The sequence below is a fragment of the Cyrtonyx montezumae genome, unplaced genomic scaffold (genome assembly GCF_038088225.1).
Source record: "Cyrtonyx montezumae isolate F1298 unplaced genomic scaffold, pur_monq_1.0 scaffold_10, whole genome shotgun sequence".
Lineage (NCBI taxonomy): Eukaryota > Metazoa > Chordata > Aves > Galliformes > Odontophoridae > Cyrtonyx > Cyrtonyx montezumae.
Genome location: NW_027071826.1, coordinates 42,753,626 through 42,763,663, shown reverse-complemented (window position 1 = coordinate 42,763,663; position 10,038 = coordinate 42,753,626).

Sequence of the window (10,038 nt, the reverse complement as noted above, 5' to 3'; positions counted from 1 at the left end):
GAAACTTGTTAATTCACATTAGTCTCTAGCCTCTAGACCACAGGAAAATCTCTTGAGAGAAACACTGGAAATCCCAACACTTCAGCCATACAGCTGTATGCCAAAATCCCAGAATCATACATTAAAGATCGGACAGGAGAACTTTCTGAGGAACTGGGAAGAGGAGGGAAAGCAGAGCTTAGTCTGCACAGCAAGCAATAGCTCTGACACATCCTTGGTCCTGAGGCTGGGCTGAAACGCTCCCCAGGCAGCCATGTTACAGTACCATTTTTACATCTGTTTCTTGCTGCTCCCACACTCCTTTCCAAAGAAAAAGCTGACCCAGGACGCAAAGCTGAATGTTTTGTTTTCCATTACAGCATGCTGGAACATGCTGGAAAGTCAACGTACTTGTGCCTCAGGGGCAGTGGAGAAGGCTAAGCAGGAGCCAGGCACTCAGTGAGGCAAAGCAGCTCCTCCTCAGGAATTTTCATTTATACTTGGCAAAGGGGAGACACGCAAAACAGATCTGAGTCCAAGACCCTCCTCCCAGGGGAGGAAATCAAACATTTTTAGTGCTGCTGAACGAGATTCCCTAGAGAATAGCCTGGAAACAGCCCTTACTCTCTGCACACTGCCTGAATGATGACAAACTCCTCAGAGAAGGGCACCATTTTCCTTCACTGCAGTAGCGCCCGGCACAGGAGCTGTTCACCCCTACCCCTTGGAGCTGCAGAGAAATGAGGAGCACAAAGCAATGAAGAACTATGTGCCTAAAGCACCTGAGGAGACACCTGCTCTTCGAGCTGTGAGCTCTCTCTCAGATCTCTCAGATACGAGCTGTCTCTCAGATCACTTAGCCATCCCTCTCATTGACTGTACTCCACAAGGAAGGGAGTTGGCAAAACAAAAATAGCAATGAGATCAACCTCAAACTTAGCAAGGATATTTATGTTCGGCACCATACGCATACTTGAGTATCAATGTGTTTTGCAAGAGGGTTAGGCAAGTCTGGGAGAGACAAATGTTCTGCTACAACACAAACGAGCCCTCAATAATGCTTTCTGGACCTTGCAAAAAACACAGCCAGCCACATCCCCACCTCAGACAGCCCCAGGCCACTGCTCCCCGCACTCGATAACCTGGGGAAGAAAAAGCAATCCCTCCAAACACAAGGGCTGCAGCAGGAGCTGGAAGGCAGCCCACAGAGCAGCACCCAGCACGTGGTCATTGGGAACTCCTTCTGCGTCCAGCAACATCATCTTGTATCTCATAAGGCCTCCTTTATTCGGAAGGATGCCCTAGCACTCTACACTATTTATACACAGGAACCACTTCACCAGTCATTGAACTGGGGAGAAGAACAATAACCGCCTTTTTGCTTTGGCACTTGAAGTGCCAGAAAGCAGCAGCTGGGGCATGTTTGCAGAAAGCTCACAGCAAGGAGAGTTTGCTGGGATAAGGAATGTCAGTTCACACAGGTCAGGGTTAGCCAGCAGACGTGATACACCATGCTTGTTACAACCTACTATTGATATTACAAATTCTGTTTTCCCATCTCTGTTCATGGGCACTGTGTTTTGTTTTGCTTTCAAAAACAGGGCTTTGTCTGCACTGGAGAATTTACCAGTAGCATTATGCCATGTTTCTAAACAGAACAGTTTGTGCAGAATCAGCTCTCCTCCTGATCCCCTCCTATTAATTACACTGTCATTTTCAGCTCAGCTCTCACAAGCAAAGCCACCGGGTCCTCACTGTTTTCAGGCAATAGTCACAAAGCCTCCCCGCCCTGTCACCATGCCAGTTCTAAGGCCAAGCCAATAAATGCACTCATTATAATCCTCCCAGCCCCCACAAAGCTACTCGGGCAATTCTGTACACGGACTCAAAGCCATTTCCAAACAATGCAGTGATCACAGCAATGTGCTCACTCTATAAATAGGTGGCTTTTTACACAGGGGTTCAGGCTTGGTGCAAAGACTAACCTAAGGACACGCTGTGGCTAGTGTTCAGTTTGGCTGCAGCCTCTTAGCAGAGGTGCTTTCATTGCTATTCCCTAGTAGTCTCCGCTGTGAAAATGCAACTAACAGATGTTCTAGCTGCCTACAATAGCAGGTGTGTGCTCACAGCAGGTCACCATCTATCACCTGACTTGGCTCACAAATGAGTGCTTGGGCTTTAAATGCCACCAGGAAAAACACGAGCAGCATATTTTAAAAGAGAGCAGGCGGTTGATGTCACTGTTCCCTGCCTCTCGATGACACAAAGTCCAACAGCCTCACAGTCTGAAAGACCCAACCTCCTCAAAGCAACCCAACAAAGAAAAAAGGTGTCTCAATATATCAGGAGCAGTATGAAAACACTCATCCCACATCGCAAGATTTAAGATTCATCCGCCAAAACGCTCTGTCCTCTGAAGACCACTCCAGAACACAGAGCTGTAAAATGCCACGTTTTCAAGCTACCTGCTAGCACTTCCATGCCTGCACTCGAGACACGCGGCTGCACACAGCAGAGCAGAACACAAGAGGAACATGAAAAGCCGGCCACGTTTAACGGCTGTGCAACACCCGTTCTGCTTTAACTGGGCTGACCCTGTTTGCACTTTCTGTGCTGGAAACGACAAAGCCAAAGTCCTTGAAGTCAGAACACAACCCAGGCAGCCAGCATCATCTAAGCCGCACCAAGGCTGCATTTTAAAAGGATTTGACAATAGAGAGGAAGGTAACAGTCTTATCACTTCAGACACTGATTAGTTGCTGATTAGCTGAGTACTGGTGCCAGCAACAAGTGACAATTTCTCAGTGCACTAGTGATAGATCAGAACTAGGAATGGGACGATGCACTCAGCAGTACTGTGTGCTGATGGAAAAGGGAATGTTGCCCTACAGCAACTCTTGCCTCAGTAAGGTGGCTAGAGAGCTGCTGGCAGTACCTGCAGGAGCTTCCCCTCCTGCCCAGCACAGCCACCTCATGCAACAGTGCTGTCACACCTGGAAATAACCGCTTCCCTAAAAGTAGCACCACAGGAATGGCCAAGAAGTCTCTTCTGGTCATCAGTCCTTACTGAGCCTCCCCATGGTCTGTATCTCCAAGAGGTCTGCTCTGGAGTGATGAAATGCTTTCAGGAGTTCTATTCCTTTTCAGAGCTAAAAACATTTCACTAGAGCCAGATCAAATATCAAGCACAACCAAGAGGAAATTAAGTGACTTTTCATTTTCTGGAGCTTTGAGTCCGGTCCATAGGAGCTGTCTTTTTTTCTGTTGCTATGGGAGCAATGCTGAAAACACCCAATGCACACCGCATGAGGCTCCACTGAGGAAGGAGTGTTATTCCAGCAAAAAATCAAACAACCCCCAGCCAAAAATACATTTCTTCTCCTTCCACTGCCCCCCCCCCCCCCCCCCCCCCCCCCCCCCCGTGCAGCAGGCTTTAAGGACTCTACCAGAACCATTTATGCTGCTGCTTTTAGACCAGCCTGCAAGCTTGACAGCCAGGAATCAGCATGTGAATAAATAACTGGAAGGTGAGGGCTGTCCTGAAGGCAATTACTTGCTGGCCCCTTGCCAAGGCCGAAGGCAGAGACAAAAAGTAGTTCCCAACCTCAGAGCACGCTCCAGGAGGCTCCGAAGAAACCCGGCAGCCAGCAGCAGGAGCTGCACGCAGCAGCACTGGGAGCTGGGCTCACAAATGTACTCGGTGCTGCTTCAAATAAGCTCCAGGCAAAGGGCAGGTGGCAACTTCATAAAGGGAACAGAGCTATCATCAGCTCAGAGTTGCACTGGCTTTGGCAGGTCTCTGTCAGTATCGTCTGCTTCATTTGGAGTAAGGAGGGATAAGAAAACGGAAGAGGGTTCCTCTAACATGCATCAGCACACACACTCTGGCTGCACTTTGGGTGCAGCCAAAAAATCCTGTCATGGATTAATTCATCAATGCACCTTCAGGTGATTCCAGCACTGTAAGAGCAAACCTTGTTCCAGGAAAGCTTAAAAGAAGTTTGATATTTAATCCTTTTTTTTTTTCCCCTCCCTGCAGGGCCAATTTTCACATCTAGAGGGACCACATAATCTCCTTTGACTTCCCACTATTTTAAAGGTCATAATTTTAAAGGCTTAAAGTAGTCCATCCTACCTGTCTGGGACAACCTGGATTAACTCTCAAATACCAGGAAGACTCAAGAAACACTCCAAGAAATGGCAGTAACCACATACTTTGCTCCTTTGGGAGCCCCTCCAAATATTACTGGCATACGCTCAGGCTTTGGACTAATACTTTGAGCTTCATAAAAAGCAGCATTTTCTTCTGTGACAGGAAGATGGCAAACATCTTGACACTAGAGAAAGCAGTTTTCCCCTCCAGCTGTCTGCTTTTCTTTCCCTGCAGCATTCTTATGGCACAGCTGTGAGTCAAAGAACTGCATTTCCCTAATGCCCTGACCAACTCTAACGCAAACAGCCCCAGAAGTCAATAGTCAGGATTTTTCCTTCTTCTAAGTGCACTGGTTTAAATTCCCTTTTTTCCTGCCTAGGAACACCCCAGAGGAAAGCCTTGGAGAGCAGGCAATGCACACAGCAGGCTTTGTAAGGCTCATTCCCTAGCACAGTACAGGAGCTCAGCAATATGCTTGTACCTTCCCTTCTCAGCAGCAGGAATCAGTCAGCAACCCACAACTCAGAGGCACGGCAGTCAGCTGCCCAACAGTTCCTCCTCCCCAGATGTAGAAAGAGGGCCTGTGCACTAAAGTGGAAAGAAAAAAAAATCCTCCTCAAGATGACAAGGTAAACTGCAGACTAGAGCAGACTATGGCAAATCACAAGTCATCCACCTCACCTCTTGCAGCCCTCTCATCTAAGCCACGTCTCTCACAGGAGCAAGAGAGACCTGCTCTGCTTTTCATGCAGTGCAGGGAGACCTAAGGGCAACTAAACACATTTCTCCACTAGCTGATGGCTCCACTCCTCAGTAAGCACTGCTCCCACACTGCACCAGACTCACCCCTTCTACCCTGAAAGAATTGCATTGACAAGCACAATGCCCAACACTTCCCCAAACACGTGCGGAGTTAATATTTAAGGAACGGACGGACTGCACAGGTAGCTCCCTGCAGCCACCCTTAGAGCTCTGCCTGCAGTTTACAGCCACCATGAAGCAAAATGAAACATCACCTTTGTCTGCAGGGCAACATGGGGAGGGGGATACCGGGGCATGAACTCCTCCCTTCTGAATTCCACCAAGGCTAAGAAGAGATACTGACATTCATAAGCTGTGACTCACCCCTGCCTCCTCCACTCATGGCTGGCACGCCAGCCAGCCAGCATGAATGGCATCCACAGGCTGGCTCCCACCGTGTGCAAAATGGACTGGACCTGTGCTTCCCTCTTTTATTTTCTAATTTTGGACTGCTGAGGTCGTTGAGGATCAGAGCACTCTCTGAAAAACACGCAGACATCGCTGCTCTTGCTCTGGGAAATTAGCAGGTCATCAAGGCTCAAACACAACAGAAACCTCCCCTCCAGAAATTCCTACCCCAAACATCTCTTGGTTGCAGTTGTAAATGAATTTAACCCATGGAAAAGTCGAGTAATTACTCGATTGTTTGCAGATGAGTTACGTTCACAAGTGACCAGTTTGCTTGGTCCTGTACAGTGTTTGAAGTCTAAATAAACAGAACCAGCACAAGCCTAAAATCCTCCATGTATGTAGGGCTGGTAAGCCATAGTTTGTATGTAATCAGCTGCCAAGCTGTAAACCTTCCTGACCACCTCTCCTCATCCCACGAGACCAGCAATCTGCTTCCACAAGCGGCTTCTTATGCTTACATCCCTCTAAGGAGCCACCTACACTTCATCAAGCTGATTGCACTGCTACCTGAAACACACCAACAGACCTGCACCGCACTCTTCCTGCGGGAGGGGGAGAACCACAACCACCTGACCAGCCATGGGAACTGCGGTGAGAAACATGGACCAAGCCCATGGACATACCCAAACATGGTCCAGACCCCAAAACCCAACTCCATCTGGCACACAGCACCTGGGAGTGCAAAACAGTAATTAGCCTCTTGGCGTTTCTCCTGTCTACTTCTCCCACATAAGCAGGAAGTGTTGCATGGTGAGGCATCAGATAGAATTTCAGCTCATCCAGATCTTTTTCCTACAGCATCTCCAGAAGGTATTTCTTCTTTCTGAACTATTCCAACCCTTTGACAGCAAAAATACGTGGGAAACATGTTGCAGACTTCAGCACAACCACACAGCTTCTTAGGAGCATGCTCCATCTGAGCACAGACATCTAGGTAGAGCCTGCCAACTCTTTCTGCTGCCCCAGTTCCCCCTCCTCTGTTCTGTTTCCCTGGGCTGCAAAAGTGAACTTTGCTCCTTCTACATTCAGACCCAGTACCAGCAATATATAAGAAACAGCCAGTCAGTGCCAAGCGTTTGATGTCACCTATTTCTGGCTCAGCAATAATGGGCCTTTGTCAGGAGAAACTCTCAGGAACAACCTGTGGTTCTGAGCAACATCCCTCCTCGCACCTCCCACACTTCTCATTTCCGGCCCTTCCCGAGATTGTTTTGTTTCCTCTCACCATGCTGCTTCCCACATCCTCACTTGGGTGCACTCTCGCCTTTTACGCTCGTGCTCAGCAGCAGGTTATGATAAGCAACTCAGTGGCAGCCTGCATGGATGCAGCCCACAATTTGTACTGTGGAACTCACTACACAACTGAAACTGTATTTGGTGGTCTGTATTCTGCCAACAGCGGTTGTGGGTCAATACCCAAATGAAGTTACATAGCTGCCAAGTACTCCATTAACCTCTGCAGAGCGTTAATTCCTGACATCCTTTCCTATCCGTCTAGATAATACCACCACCACCCAGCAATGCTGATATCAAAAAAATGCACAATTTACACACATACAGCTGCCATGTGCCACCAGCCACTTAAGTTTACATCCTTTCTACCTCTGGCACGTCTCCAGCTAGCAGGGAAAAGCCATAAGCACCTGACTGGCAAGAGGAATTTGTGTGAGAAACACGGATAGAGGCAGTCACACCCGAACGCAGCTCCGACCCCTCTTATTTTGCCATGAAATATCAGGAGTGCAAAACAGCAATTATCCTCCTGCTCATTCTGCCTAGAATTTTATTACGGTAAAGCAGCCAGGACTCAGGATTAATTGGACTGATTGAAACCATTCCCCCCCGGATGCCAGGCTGCTGAGATCACAGGCAGAGGAGCCTGACAGTCGGGAAGGAGCAGAGCACTGCCAAGATGCTCATCAGTGCTGCTATTACAGCGCTGATATCTGCCAAGAGCCGGCAGCGAATGGCTTCTGTGCCCTCGGGAGGGATGGTGCTCTCTGCAGACCTGACAGATCACCTCATCTGCATCCTGCAGCCCTTCTCTCCCACTCAAGCTTCAGGCACAGGGAAAGGGGCATTTCTCCCACACGGGAGAGAGATAGACACCACACGTGCATGTTGCTGCAGCAAGAGGAAAAAAACGTTCACAGTTTGAAACAAAGGATGAAGAAGAGAGAAGGAAGGAGACCTGGTCCTCACCAGAAGGATCTAGAGGATTTTAAACAACCAGGAAGACTTGGTTTCTATCCCTCGCGGCCAAGGAAGTAGAGATGTGCTGTAATTTCCAGGAGTCACACTCCCTCCAGCTTTCCATGACCTCAGCTGTTGGTAGAAGTGGTTAGGGAGCAGCTGGAGATACCCAGTGTCAAGTCCGGGAGCAGAGATACAGCTGGAGAGTGCAGGGGAATCTTTCCATGGGCCTTAAAGAGCCAAACTGACAAGCCACTGGGGAAAGCAGCAGTAGACTGGAACACGAAACAGCAAAGCTCCCCTTTTTTGTTTTTCAGACTTGGTACCTCCACAATTTATCTCACCCAGCTTTACTCTTAGGCAGAAGGCACAAGAAAACCACAGGAACAGCATGATTGCTTTATAAGAGACCTAGAAACGACAGACAAGACTGAGACAGAAGCCAGACTTCTCAGAAGAGAATTTACCAGTGGTCAATCAACTACAGCACACATAGCTCACAAGCCCTTCAGGGCTTCCTCAAAAGCAAGAAAATTGTTGCTTGGTCTGCATATGTACAAAGCAAACAGCCAAGGATTTGCACGACAACTCTGATTAGCTGTGAATAATAAGGAGCATTCCTTGGAAACTTCTTAACAGACAGAAACTCATATCTATCTGGCCACCCCCACCTAGCATTTTTGCTTCACAAAGGGATACAAGCAGCCTTCTTCCACCCCCTTGCTGAAGAATCTCCCACACCCAATAGCACAAACTTGAGGAGGCCACACCAGAAATGCCCTTTGCAGAGCCAGGATTTTGGCAATGTATGCCTTACTGTATTCAGAAAGAAGCAACATGAATTGTGAGCCAGCACGGCAGCACTATGGCAGCGCTCACTTAAGGCTGGATTTGTCCTGTTTGGAGAAAAGGGGCCGTGGGAAGAGAGAGGAACACAATTCTGCAGACAAGCAGGAATAACACCGGCAGTACATGGCAAGACAGCGTGCCAAACTGTACTAACAGGGGTCACAGCCACAACATCTCATGCTGATCAGCAAAGCTGCTGATGCTGCACAGGCTGCAAGGGGCTGGCAGTCAGCAGGAGCAAAGCGAGGCAGGCAGTTCATCTCTCCCGTGCCACACTGCAGTCAGACAGAACAAGCCGTGTTTTGCTTTTAGTAGAACTACCTGGCAGCAAAAGGAAAAGCAGTGCTGCAAAGGGCTGCTGCTGTTCATCCTCCACAGCACTAATGACAGCACAAATCATTGAGTGAAACCCTGAAGGGCAGGAAACGTGGTCGTGTTTATCTCAAACACAGACTTAGGCCAAATTGCTCTGCTGGTTTCCTGCTCGCTTTCAAACTGGCAAGGTGCTTTCCTTCTGCACTGGGCTGGGAAGCCAAAGTATTTATGAAAAACCTTTTTAGGGTGGTGCTCTTTGTTAATTAGAACATGGCTTCCATAATGGGTCCAAGAGAAGGACAGCCCACACTTCCAATCAGGCTATCAAAGCTCCTCTTACTCAGGGCTCTGCTTTTGGTGCTGTCCCTAAAAGCAAGTCCTCCCATAGTACACCTGCTTTGAGATAGGAGGAAAATGTGGCTGTTAAGCATACAAAAAAACATATAGCAGGAAGGACTAACCACTCTGAACTCCAGAGTGAAACACGAACAGCTATCACACATGGGACATTCTTCCAAACAAATAGAAAAGATATGTTCTTATTGTTTACTGAGGTCAATGTAGAGCAGGGACTGCCAGGACTTTTACCAAGCAGCTGAGACCCATGATTCTTCTCCATAACAGAAAGACTCTAGCAAGAAACTAGGCCATTATTTAACAGAAGTCACGTGCATCGGGTAGCTGAGAACAGTTGTGAAACAAAAGCCATTTTTTGCAGAAATATGGCGTATGGACAAAAAGATGTCCATGTAATCTCAGGGTACTTACACAGAGGAGCTCAAAGGCTGCCGGCTGCTCCCACTCACAACCCAAGCTCACATCAAGGATATCTGACTTGAAATACCAGCGTGTTTGGGCAGCTAATAGCGAGCCAGAGCAAAGACCCAAGCATGCAGGGCACCTCTTTTTGACAGGGACCTGCCATCAGATGCCTCAGGTAAACTCTAAGTGATGTTGTCCCGAATATCCCCAAGGTCTCAACAGTTTTTGCACTGGGGTATACAAACTCCTTCAGAAAATAATTTTGCACCTGTTTTTTCTAGTTTACCTTGAGCACATGCGGGTTTTTGTTACCCATAGCATCCTCTAGCAGCACAGCTCTTAACTACGTTTTGCATGAAGGACAGCTCCTTTTTGTTTGCCATGAAAGAGCACTTAGTGAAGAGCCACTCCCCCACGCAGCCGAATGACACACTACATCAAACAAAGGTGTCCAAGAACTTTCCTTAAAACGGTAGTTTTTACTCATGAAAGCCTGAGGTTATGCTAGGAAATCAGACCTCAGTTTATACTAAAGACTTCTAAGCACTCATTTTACATGAGCTCAGTGTGCAAGC